The following is a 14223-nucleotide window of genomic DNA, read 5'->3' as shown; positions in this document are numbered from 1 at the left end:
ATGAACCCAGCAAAACCCAGTTTGCCATTTTATTTTCGCAGCAGCCTCAAGACTAAATATTTTTGTCTGAAGAAATTATCTAAATTGTCCATGAAATTTGTACATTGTCACACAACTAAAGCTGTTATCAAACAGATAGTTCTTAATCATAATATTTAATCATCATCATGTAACATTTTACAGGTGAGAATTAGAATAACCGTTGATACCGTACTGTTGACTGAGAATTTATGTACAGTTAAGCAAATATGTAGTATTTGACTGCTGTAGACCAATTCATGGACTGTCTCCTCATTTACAGATGTTGACATGTACTACCACACTTACTCAGTGGCCACTTTATCACCACCTATCAAGTACTGGGGATGACCTGGGTATGCCTCCAGAAGTGTTAATTCTCCGCAGCATGAATTCAAAAAGGTGCTGGAAAAAGTTCTAAGGGATTATGGTCCATGCTGACTTGGTGGCATGATTGTTTCTGCAGATTTTTTTTGCCACACATTCCTGCTGTGAACCTCCCATTCCATTTAATCCGAAAGGTGGGCTATAGTATTGAGATCTCTGGTCTGTGCAGACTCCTGAAGTAATCTGAAGTCACTGTGTTATTCATATCCCTTTGGATGTTGTTGTTTTCAAGAAACACTTCTAACTTGTCTCTAATGGTAGATTCCAGTATTTTACATGTGATGCAAGTTAAACTGACACCTGTATTTTCCTGGATCGGTCTCTTTTTTATATGGTGGTATTATATTACCTTGCTTCCAGTCCTAAGGTATTTCTCCAGTTTCTAAAGACTGATAGTGGGTTGTGGCATTCAAATGGTGCTCAATTGGTGCAAAGAAATCATTCCCCATGCTGTTACACCAACGCCACATTGCACCATTCACACAAGGCAGGATGGATCCATGGAGTCATACTGTTTATGCCAACTTCTGACCCCACCATGTCACAGCAGAAATAGAGATTTGTCAGACCAGGTGATGTTTTCCCTATATTCAATCATCTGGTTTTGGTCATCCCGTGCCCATTGTAGCCTCATCTTCTGATTCTTCGCTGACAGGAGTGGAATCCGGCATGGTCTTCTGCTGCTGTAGCCCATCCGCTTCAAGGTTTGATGCATTGTGCTTTCAGAGATGCCCTTCTGCATACCACTGTTGTACACAGCTTTTATTTCAGCATTTGTGGTATTTGTGGCTAAGTGCTTTTACCCACAGCACTGCCGTTCACAAGATGTTTTTTGTTTATTATGCAATTTGCTGTAAACTGAAGAGACTATAGTGCATGAAAATCCCAGGAAATTCCATGCTTCCTCTTCGATATAGCTCAGGAGGTAAGACCGATTGTCTGGCAGTCGGAGGGTTGCCGGTTCAAAACCTGCCCTGGGCGTGTCGAAGTGTCCTTGAGCAAGACACCTAACCCCTAACCGCTCTGGCGAATGAGAGGCATCAATTGTAAAGTGCTTTGGATAAAAGCGCTATATAAATGCAGTCCATTTACCATTTCTGACCCACTCTCAAAATCCAGCATATTGAGAATTTGCATTAGCCATGCTGAGAGTTGCCAAAATTTCTGAAATAGAAAATAACAATTACTCCTCACGAGTGCTTGTATATTACTGCTTAACATTATGGTTGACTGCTCAAAGGTGTGCAGAAGCAACCATTCATGCTGTAGTTCTTGGGTTGCAGTCATTGTTAGAATCCTCCGATGAGACATGCCATACACCGTTAGAAAGCTTATACTGTATTGGATAACAGGTATCAATCAAACCAGAATGAACTCAAAAGATTTACAAAGGCATAAAATGCAAGTGATATTTTGCACATAGCTGATGTACAGTTAAACCCAAAATTATTCATACCCATGCCAAATTTTGAGTTATAGTGAATTTTTATTTGACAAATAGGTTTCTTCTGGCTGGAAATGACATAAGAAGGTGACAAAAGACGGTAAGACATTGTGTTAGAAATATTAATGAAAATTATTACCTATTTTTATGTTTTTTTACATTTTGACAAAACATTCCATGTCCAAAATTATTCATACCCTTTCTCAGTAATCAATGGCAAAGCCTTTATTTGCCATCACAGCAGTCAAACGGTTCTTATAATTGCCAACAAGCTTTTTGCACATCTCCACTGGGATTTTGGACCACTCCTCTTTTGCGAAGATCTCCAGGTCCTTGAAGTTGGAAGGCTTCCTTGCCATCACTCTGGTCTTTAGTTCCCTCCACAGATTCTCGATGGGATTCAGGTCTGGGGCCTCATTTATAAAAATGATCTAAGATTTATACTTGAACTTAGCCTTAAGATCATTTCCGACGGTGTGCTTACATTCGATTCATTACAGATACTGAGCATAAAAAACGTTGCTTATGCAGGTTCTAAGAAGCCCATTTGAAACCTTATGCACCTGTGATCTATAAATCTCAAATTAACTTACAATCAGCGATTTCCGCTTATATAATGCTAGCACAAATGAGGCTTTAGTCAGGAATAACCATGGACCAAAAGAGAAAAGCAAACTTTTTGGAAGATCACGCGCAAAAAAGTCATTCCGGTCTCTGAAAACTCTCTCCCTTCTAAAAGCACAGTTTTCAATGTCTTCCAATAGTGCAAGAACAGCCATGGTTACTTTTTTCTAATTTGACACACTATTTATAGAACAATGCGTCCTGTTTTTAATTCAAAACACCTTGTGTCTGGCAATTAATTCCTCACACCTTTAATTGATAATTCCTATCAAATTGTTCATAAAGCTAATGCAAAGTTCACCACAGGCTTGGACGCATATGCGTCCCAAACTGCAATACCCCTACATAACCAGCAGGAAAATCACTTGCGTCAAGTCTAGACTTTGCGTAGAGATAAGATCATTTCCACATCAAAGTAAGGTTTTATAAATAATTACTTATACGTGGTTTTCTGAGTAAGTCATACTTAAGATCAAAATTGATCGTAAGTCCGTTCTTATAATGAGGTCCCTGGACTCTGGCTGGGCCACTCCAAAACGCTGATATTGTTTTCTGTTAACCATTCTTGACCACTTTGGCTGTATGTTTCAGATCATTGTCTTGTTGGAAGGTCCAGTGCTGCCCAAAGCCAAGTTTTTCTGCAGACTGCCTGATGTTTTCCTCCAAAATCTTAATGTAGTCCTCTTTTTCTCTTGATGCCGTTTACATTGACAAGGTTGCCTGGCCCATTGGCTGAAAAACACCCCAAAGTATTACATTCCCACCACCATGCTTGACCGTGGGGATGGATTCTTGAGGTTGATGCTTCTTTTTTCTTTCGCCAAACGAAAGCCACGTCCCTGAGGTCCAAACAACTCCATTTTCATCTCATCTGACCACAGAATTGATGACCAAAAGCTTTCTTCTTTGTCCAGGTGAGCTTTTGCGAAGGCTAGGCGAGCTTTTGTGTGCCTGTCATGGAGAAGAGGAGTCCTCCTTGGTCGGGTCCATGGAGGCCAGCCTTGTGCAGTGTCCACTGGAGCGTCTGCCTTGAGGATGTTGGTACTAGAATTGCTCAGATTCTCGGGATGGCCTTGGTGGTGATCCTTGGATTCTTCTTGGTCTCTCCGCACTACCACTCTTGCCAGCGCAGGGGTCACTTTGGCTTCTACCACACCCTTTGAGATTTTTCACAGTGTGGAACTCCTTGTACTTTTTGATGATGCTTTGCACTGTGGCCACTGGCACTTGAAAACACTTGGATATGGCTTTGTAGCCTTTCTCCTTCTTGTGAGCAGCCACAATGCGCAACCAGAGGTCCTCACTAAGCTCTTTGGTTTTAGCCATGACTTGCAATTGACTAGAAACTGACTAGAGAACAACTGCATCAGCTGTTCTCAATTTATAGTTGATTAGAATGCTCTAGAACATAGTAGAAATTACCAGGACCATTTGGAATGGTATAGAAGCTTGCATTTCCTCAAAATTTTGCGACAATTTCAAGGGGTATGAATGATTTTGGACATGGCATTTTTTGTAAAAATGTAAAAATAAAAATAAAAAAAACAGAAATAGGTAACATTTTTTTATTAATATCTCTAACACCATGTCTTACCATCTTTGTCACCTTCTTATGTCATTTCCAGCAAGAAGAAACCTATTCGTCAAATAAAAATTCACTATAACTCAAAATTTGGCATGGGTATTAATAATTTTGGGCTTAACTGTACATGCCTATCCCCACTTTCTATTTGCAAGTTTATTTCTCAAAAAGATTGTTCTAGACAAATGAACACTGAATCTCGAAAGGGTAATACTGTATTTATTCCATATATTGTAGATATGACTAGAATGATGTGTAATATTACGCAATAATCTTATTTCACTATTAAGTAAGCAGTGTTTTTCACTGTTTCGCTATGACGGAATATGATTTTTTGGTGGTGAAAGAATATTTTAGGAACTACAGATACACTGTAGATGCTATTTATCTAGTTGCAGATGAGACTGGGTGAGGGTGCTTGTTAAATGGACAAACTACGCAACAATAGTGGCTCTAAGAAACTCAATATTTGGCATGTATCCTCCACTAATAAAGCTAGAAGATTGTTTGTTGTTTTCACTCATAGTTTGGTTGCAGGAGCACTGAATGTATAAGTTGAGCAATTTCAGGATGTTGATGTCCTGGCCAGTCGGGGGCTTGGGCGAAGGGTTTTAAGGGCAATGCGACCAAATATTTTGTGGCGCCAGCTGCACAAAAATGGTGTCCAAAATTCAAGATCTTTTGGCCCAGGGTGTTGACTAAGTGGTAGTCAAAAGTAAATTGCTTTTGTTCTGCCTTTTTTTCAATAATTGTGAAAAATAAATAAATACAATGCAAAGGTGGCATATTACCATTACCCAGCAGATTTAATATTCTAAAACAACCCATGCATGTGCTGAAGGACTTGAAATGTGAAAATAAGACAGAAGTTTAACTTGTTATTCCCATTAACATGTGTTCAGCAAACCTTCTTAGACTGTTTTTTAATCAAAAGGGGAACTTATACCAGTTTTTCAGGGGAAGGTCCTCTTCAAAGTTACATCATGGATAGTTGATGAGGGCATAGCTGGTCACAAAAATGCTCATGATTCTCAAATGGTTTGTCATAAACTGATGATATTTGGAAGCTGTGTTGAGTCCCTTCAAGAATCCAACCAAAACACATGTTGTTGCTATGTAACACACTATTTAAAATAGCTAAATTCACTGAGAGTCACTTCTCTTGTGGCATGAAAACTTGCTGCAGTGATTGACCTCATTATCTATAATGCTATATTTGCTTCATTGTGCCTATATGTGTTTGACCACATAATTTCTCATTGCAGCTGTATTTCCAAAATATTTTTGAACTCTACAGCAATACCACCAGGTTTAATTCAAATAATACTACAGTGCTTTGGAGTCATTTGCCACTGAGCTTACCGAGGGAATTGTCATTTATAAGCAATTTTTCATAAGCCAAGCTAACATGTAAGTTGACTTGCTTATTGCAAGTGTTTTGGCGAAATACTTTTTTCTTTCTTTTTTTATAACACTGGCACTGGCTGATTCTCAGGAAATTTTGCAAGCTAGTACAACATTGGTGGCAGCACTTCTGTAACCAAATTTCAAGAAGATTGGGCATTTCATTTATATGGGAATTTTCACTTTTTCCTCTGCAATGGCGTCATCAAGCACAACTAAATTTTAGAAACTTTGGATTCTGTTCCCAGCGACATTATTATCATTATTAAGTTTATACTGATCAGACATTGCATTTAAAGTTATTTGTATCTTTGTGATGAGCCACACTTACATGAAGATTTTTTTTGGATTACTGAAACCATGTTTTTTAACATAGAAACTTAAATATAGATGCTCTATACCAAGTTTTAGTACAATTCCTTTTAACCTATAAGGAAGAGATATCCACATTATCCACATTGAGATATACAAGAACTGGAGACAACTTCCGTTTACCGGTTCCCGTGGATCCTTATGGGAAGCTGCTCAATGGCGCATGAAGCCAAATCATTTATGCAGACAGTTGGACTATGGGCTTATGGCCACCAGATCGTGTACACAGGGGTACCTAACATGAAGGATCATGGTAAATGCAGAGAAATGATTTTAACCAGCTGGGGGTGCACTTCGAAAAAGCTCTCATCGTCACACGAACTGTGGCTTTGCTGACTAGCTACAGGACTCCTTGTGACAAGGCCATTTCTAATGTGGTTTTTAACATTTATGCAAGTTAAAATAATAAATAAGGCAGTTGATATTTTTATAGAAGCATTTGGCAAGACTGTACATTACATTAGCTAGCTAGCAAGATATGTGTGATAGAAAACCAGCTTGCTTACTGTGTTTAACTATTTTTATGTGTTTATAACAAAACTATGTGTGCACAATGGAAAGGTACTGAGAAGGAATGACCTTTGAGAAGAAAGGAAACATGGATGAGCTAACATAGATAGATAGCAATCTGTTTAAAGTGCAATCATTTTTGGTACAAAGGGGAGACAAGAGGCTTGACACAGGGGGTCTGAGAAGGTCCCAAATACGTAAACATGACTTGAGGGGATACTTTGTAAATGGAGTAAAATTCATAGTTAAAAGTACCGTTGCTATAAGCATATAATCAGGTGGTACATGTATGACCATTGCTTGCAAAATGTCATATCCTAATCAATAGCCGATGTATTTCTTTTAAATATTGCATGTATTGTGTATGATGTCAAATGAAGATACGCTGTACGAAACAAGAACACCCTCCCCCCGCCTTGGAACCTAGACGTTTCATCAGGGTTTCTGGGATGAAGCAAAAAGAAAACAGAAAGTTGGTATAGGAGGGGGAGTTAGAAAGTGTCATGCCATGCAAATTACCTCATAGAAAGACAGCTTACAGAAATATATATCCCTGCATTCCCTGGTCCCCTGTTTTTTTGCAAAATTCAAACAGGCAGAAATCCAATATGGTGGACTTTATGCATTATTTAAACAAATTTGTTCTCCAGGCAGTGACATGTACACTGATATAAAGCTCATGACAGTAAATCAGAGAGCGAGAAATAACCTTACTGAAATACTCAAATGTATGTTTAATTACTGTAGCGCCATCTATTGGCTGATTCTCACAAAATTTTACTTGCTATATGCATGCATTGACATATGGTGTATGTAATGCTTACATTAGATGCACCATATGTCAAGATGGCTGGACGTCATTAAGTCTATCAATGACTCCTGAAATTTGATCAGCTACTGTAATTGTGACCATGTTTTTGTGTCATATACAGTTGTTCTGGAGCTTAACTAAGGTTTTTAAGTTAAATTAACCAAATTGCCAAAGAACTTAAAATTTTGCAAGTTACTTGAAATAATTTAGGGGACATTGGGTAGCATTACTTTAGTATACAACTTGTTTAATTTGTGTGAGCTAAGATAGCCAATATTGTTTCTTGTAACTTGGAATAATTTTTATATCAATACTTTTAAAGTAACAATCTCGAAGATCTCCGTTTCGTTGTCTTTGGCGGCACTTGGACCTCACTTCCCAGAGATCCAAACAGTGTCGCCTGTGTGAGGACAGTCAGTTGGCACCTGGGCCACGCCTCCAAAACAATTTGAGGTCACCAGTACACATGAAATCGAAAAGGGAATGAGACGGTAACTATAACACTTACTATTTACTGAATAAAAAATGGTTGTTATAAAAGTAATGTTATGTACATACTCATTTATTGTCTAACATTAGACTAACTTATTCTGATCCTTAAAATATATTGATGAACTTGATGGAAATGTAAATAATGGTAACGTTGGTTAGCTACATTGCAACGTTACAAGGTAGCGTTGAATTTGAGAGACGGTTTGCGAGGTCGTACCAGTCGGTAGCGTTAGCTAGCGTTTTTTCTAATTGTTAGCTGACATGAGATTATGTTAATTACATTAGCTAGCTACCTAACATACGTTACCTGATATGAGAGATGGCTACTGTGCGCAACGTTGTCTAAAACTAATGTTGCCTTTCTTGACATGGTCCGGTAGCTAGCTCGCTAACAGAGAAAATAATTAGCCCCGAAACGGTCCCCATTCATTGTTTTCAAACCTAATGACGAACAAACAGGCAATCTGCAATTCCACCTGGGGACTACCCCAAAACAATAGTCCACAATTTAGGTAGAGTAGATTTCATATTTATAAACGTTAGCGGTACCTACCAGTCCAAGGGAAAGAGAGCCACATCTGTATCTCCCTCAGTCCCTTTTCTTCTTTCAATGCTCTCCACCTTGGCAAGGCAACACCGATGGTAACTCTGGTTTTTCCTCGCTGATGATCGCTTTGCTTTTTTGACTGTTTGCCTTCATCTGAACGTCAAATTTGTTTCTTGTTCTTTGGATTTGCACTTGTTTTTGAAGTTTCATCGTCTGTAGTCCTCAATCTTTTCTTTGTTTGTCCGGCCATAGTACCGTTTACTCGCAGTCACAACACTAGCAGAGACTGGAATAAAACAGTACGCCGCTCACACACAAGTGAGTTGAAGAGCAAGCCTGTTGCATTAGCTCCGCCTATCCTCTCTGGCAAATCAACCACTGCTGGGTGATGGAATCGCGTCACTAACTGCGCGCTGCTTGCGATTTTTCTCGGGAACTGTCGCCACTGACACCCAGTTCATAATCATAAATTAATATAATAATAATATAAATTAATACTAGACAATTCCTGCAGAAATTGTGAAGTGTGGTTTCCGCCAATGTACAATGTCGACTTTAAAGTCGACTTAACCTAATTAAAGATTACATTTACATTACATTTATTTGGCAGACGCTTTTATCCAAAGCGACGTACAAAAAGTGCATTTCATGGTCCATAGACAACTACTAAACACAGGTTCAGTAAGATACAATACTTATTTGTACAGCTATTTCTAGCCAAGAACACAGTTTAGTTCACAACAGTGAAACTATTCAGACCTAACCTCTGCAAAGCCAACTAGGCAGAAGAATAAGCTACAGGTATTAGGACAATACAAATTACCAAAAAGTGCTGGGATGGGGCAACATGTAACAAGTGTCATGAAAAAAGGGGGGGGGGGATTTATAGTGAAATATACAGCGTGGTGGTGGTTAGTCTAGGTATAGGTCTGAAGAGATGAGTCTTCAGGCCACGGCGGAAGATGGGTAGTGAGGGGAGAGGTTCGGAGAGGGACGGGGGAAGTTCGTCTCCACCACTGGGGAGCTAGGGTGGAGAAGCCCTGTGATCCCTTTGGTCGGGTGGGAGGGGTTTACAAGGCGCCCTGCTGCCGAGAGCGGGACTGGTCAAGCAGGCACATAGGATCGAATCATGTCATGCAAGTAGATGGGGGCTGTCCTGTTGGCTGCAGTGTAGGCAAGGGTCAGGTCTTTGAACCGGATCCTGGCAGCGACCGGTTAGCCAGTGGAGTGATCGCAGCAGAGGAGTGACGTGGGAGAGTTTGGGAAGGTTGTAGATGAGTCGGGCAGCGGCATTCTGAATCATCTGTAGTGGCTGTAGGGCACAAGCTGGCAGGCTTGCAAGGAGAGAGTTGCAGTTAATCAAGGCGAGAGGTCACCGTAGCCTGGACCAGCAGCTGGGTAGAGTCAGGTATGGTCGAATCCTTCTGATATTGTACAGAAGGAATCTGCAGGACCGTGGATGTTGCCTTGATGTGCTCCTTGAGGTCCAGTTGGTCATCCAGGGACCACCCCAAGCTCTTGGCAGAGTGAGAGGCAGTCACCCGTGCCATCATCCGTGATTGAGAGCTCACGTAGTAAGGAGGTCTTGCATGGGAAGAAGAGCAGCCTCAGTTTTGTTGAGGTTGAGCTTCAGATGGGCATGGCCATCCAGGTGGGGGATATCAGCTAGGCAGGAAGATATCTTATCATTGACCTGTGTGGCCAAGGGGGGGAAAGAAAAGAAGAATTCGTGACATCTGCATAACAATGATAGGAGAAGCCATGTGAATTAATAACTGAACCAAGAGATTTAGTGTATAAGGAGAACAGCAGAGGACCCAGTACAGATCCCTGCGCACTCCATACAACAAGGGGATGAGAAGCAGAGGCAGACCCCTTCCAGATGGACCTGGTAGGAACCTATCGGCAAGATAGGAAGCGAACCAGACAGGGCAGTCCCAGCGATGGCCCGTCCCAGCCAAGGTTGAGAGGAGTATTTATGGTGACCGTGTCGAAAGCTGCAGACAGGTCAAGAAGGATCAGGACATAGGAGAGGCGTGAGGCTCTTGCAGTGGCAAGTGCCTCCGACACAGCCAGGAGCGCAGTCTCTGTTGAGTGCCCGGATCGGAAGCCAGACTGGTGAGGGTCTAGCAGGTTGTTCTGATGGAGAAAAGAGGTTAGTTGTTTTAAGAACTGCTCGTTCAAGGGTTTTGGACAGAAAGGGTAGAAGCGATACGGGTCGATAATTCATTACATCGAGGGGTCTGAGGTGGGTTTTTTGAGAAGTGGGGTAACATGAGCCATCTTAAAATCAGAGGGAACATGACCAGAGGAAAGAGAGGAATTAACAATGGAGGCATTCAATTAAAAAATAACATATATAACCAAAATGTTTTGAGCAGTAACACTTTTGGATGATGAAATCTTAGGCTATCTGTGTTCAGTAGATACAGACAGAGATAGAATGAATGCTGTTGCTCCCCAGTTCTAAATAACTTAGCCCAGAAAACAGTATATCAGCTCGGTCTATCAGCAAACATATGCCTTAGCCATGCTCAGAATTTCTGAAGAATAATAGTATTTTTCAATAAATGACGAAAGTCAGCAATATAATTTTGCCAAGTGCAGTGTATTTTACCTACGAGTTGGGGTGAGAAAGCGTTGCTTTCACTGCTACCACAGACTGAATGCGTAATGCAGCTATAATGAGACCAAACTTTCCAATACGCTGGGATATAAAACGATATTACAAAAGTAAAATTTGACATATTATACATAGTTAGAAAGCTTATTCTGTCACCTATTGGATCGATGAAGTGTAGATCAAGCCAGATTGTACTAAAAAGTTCGACAACACCCAAAGCAACATGTGTGGTATTACAAGCTGACATTGTTTTCTGGAGACTGCACCAGAAGCTGCCGCACACGTGTTGTTGACGGCGTTGTTGCCCTTTTTAGTACAGTCTGGCTTGATTGAGATTTATTTATTTATTCAGTAGGTGAGAGTATAAGCTTTCTAACCATGTATAACACGTCTGATTTTGGTTTTGGAATATCGGTTTATAAGTCAACCGAAAGTTTTCTCATCATCGCATTCAATGCATTCACTCTTTGTTAGCACTAGCAGTCAAAGACGCTGCACCTGACAAAACGTTGTCAACGATTTTGTGTAATATCTTGTGAAATACTATTATTATTGAGGTCTTCTGGGTATGCCTAAGCCATATGTTTGTTGATATACCTAGCTGACAGCGTTTTCATTTGTAATTTTTCATTTGGAATACTGTTTTTATCGCGTTCACTTCCGCATTCACCTATATCCTTTCTGGTGGCTAAATCGCCAGGAAACCTCGTTTGAACAACACAATCCATGCATGTACGTATTCGTCAAGGTCTTATCTACATTGTGGTATAAAGCATTTGAGGTTTACGAATGTGTGTTATCTGTAATTATGACGAAAAGGGAAATATGCACCATCTATGGATTCTGAATTCCCGGAAGATAAACCAGGTGAAAACCTACTGCCGACTGCATCACGTGTGCAAAGCCGACCAATGCTGCACCTCTCACGTATGTATGACGTCACATTCCCCATTCATTCTCTATGAGAAAAATTGCCCAAAAAAAGTCAAATTTCTAAAAACCGTGCAGCGAAACTTTCCACAAAGTAATAGCACACCATTCCAAATGAAGCCGCTCAATTTGACATATTGCACATGTGTGTGGTGCGAAAACTCTGGGAGGAGTAGCGGTCCAAAAAATGGGTGGAAAGAATAAAGTAATAAATATGTGAGATGACAATAGTGTGATTGCCAAAGGCAACCACACTAATAATATGTGCAGTAATAGTAGTGTGATTGCTAAAGGCAACCACACTAACTAGACAATTCCTGCAGAAATTGTGAAGTGTGGTTGCCGCCAATGCAAAGTCGACTTTGTGCTGAACAGAGTGAACAGTGCTAGGTATTTGCTATATTGTTTTGGGTGGTTGCTAGGGTGTTGCTAGGTTGTTGCTATGGCCTTCTAGGCAGTTGCTAGGGTGTTGCTAGGTGGTGTCAATGGAATTCTAGGTGGTTGTTAGGGTGTTGTCAGGCGTTTACTATGGAGTTCTAGGCAGTTGCTAGGGTATTCTAGGTGGTTGCTATGGAGTTCTAGATGGTTGCTAGGGTGTTGCTAGCTGGTTGCTATGGAGCTCTAGGCAGTTGTTATGGTGTCGCTAGGTGGTTGCTATGAAGTTCTAGGTGGTTGCTAGGCTGTTGCTAGGTGGTTGCTATGGCGTTCTAGGCAGTTGCCATGGTGTTCTATGTGTCAGCTAGGGTTTTTCTAGGTGGTTGTTATGGAGTTCTAGGCGGTTGCTAGGATGTTGCTAGGTGGTTGCTATGGAGTTCTAGGCGGTTGCTAGGGTGTCGCTAGGTAGTTACTATGGAGTTCTAGGCGGTTGCTAGGCTGTTCTAGGTGGTTACTAGGGTGTTGCTAGGTGGTTGCTTTGGAGTTCTAGGCAGTTGCTAGGCTGTTGCTAGGTGGTTGCTATGGAGTTCTAGGAGGTTGCTAGGATGTTGCTATTGAGTTCTTGGTGGTTGCTAGGGTGTTCCTAGGTGGTTGCTATGGAGCTTTAGGCGGTTGTTAGGGTGTTAATAGGTGGTTGCTATGGTGTTGCAATGATGTTCTAGGCAGTTGCTAGGGTGTTAATAGATGGTTGCTATGGTGTTCTAGGCAGTTGCTAGGTCTTTACTGAGTCCTATGACACGACCCATAATTCGACCCATAGTTCGAAAGTTATGAAATATCAAACATCGGCCAATCAGGTAACGGGGCCAGGCTAATCTACCCCAATGGACAAAGGACTGTCTACCTAGTCCAATGAGGCATTCCACAATTTGTGGGCAATTTTGCCCCATAGAGATGAATGCCGAATGTTCAAAGCCAGTGAGACCAGAATACAGCTGCTAGAAGACAGAGCATATAATAAATAATAAATAATAATAATATGTGAGATAATAGTAGTGTGATTGCTAAAGGCAGCCACCCTAGATATGTGCAATAATAGTAGTGTGATTGCCAAAGGCAACCACACTAATAATAATAATAATAATAATAATAATAATAATAATGATATGTGCGATAATAATAGTGTGATTTGCAAAGGCAACCACACTAATATGTGAGATAACAGTAGTATGATTGCCAAAGGCAACCACACTAAATATGTGAGATAATAGTACTGTGTTTGCCAATGACAACCACACTAATAATAATAGGCTCAATCACCATTGTGTTACCTAATTCAGCGATAGATGTGACTTAACAGACATTTATTTAAATGAAAATCTTCAAGATTTTTACTTTAATGGCAGGTGTAGAATTTGAAAGTTTGAATTATTGATTTATATACAGTGTTTGTATGTGTTAATAACTTGGCATTTTTGTACATTGAAAACGTGTTGTTCTTCAGACGACATTTTACAATGCAAATGAATACTTGGCACGGTTATGATACAAGCTTGCTATGTTAGCTAGTTACTTACCAATTCAATGAGTAGGCTTCATAAAAATGGCAGAATTGGGGATGGTGGGTGCATCCCATTACTTTTCACTCCTCACCTCCTTTTCTCCACTCCCCCACTACCACTTGTCTCCTCCACAAAAGTATGTGGAGGAAGGGAGGGGAGAAGGGAGTGGAGGACGGAAGTGAACGAGGAGGCGTAAGGAAAATTTGGATAGGTGACAGCGATTGATCGCTACTGATCACAGATCTTACACGTGGTCAGCCCATTTAAAGCTGCATAATAGCTTGTAAGTTTCAAGTACAAACACAGTACAGTACTACAGTGCCTACAAACATGAACCTGACATTGCGGTTCTTGTTGAGACATCAATCGGCAACATTAGATCAAAGTAAACATCCAATAGTATACAAACATAATTTTCATATAGAGTGTTAATTCGCCTAGCTGTACTGTGACAGCAGGGCTGGACTGGGACAAAAAATAGGCCCTGCCATTTTTGGCTCAGACTGGCCCACCGCAATCGGTCGGACACCGCCCATCAGAAC

Source organism: Anguilla anguilla, chromosome 7 (assembly GCF_013347855.1).
Source record: "Anguilla anguilla isolate fAngAng1 chromosome 7, fAngAng1.pri, whole genome shotgun sequence".
Lineage (NCBI taxonomy): Eukaryota > Metazoa > Chordata > Actinopteri > Anguilliformes > Anguillidae > Anguilla > Anguilla anguilla.
The sequence above is the reverse complement of the archived record's forward strand: the minus strand, read 5'-3'. Positions refer to the sequence as shown.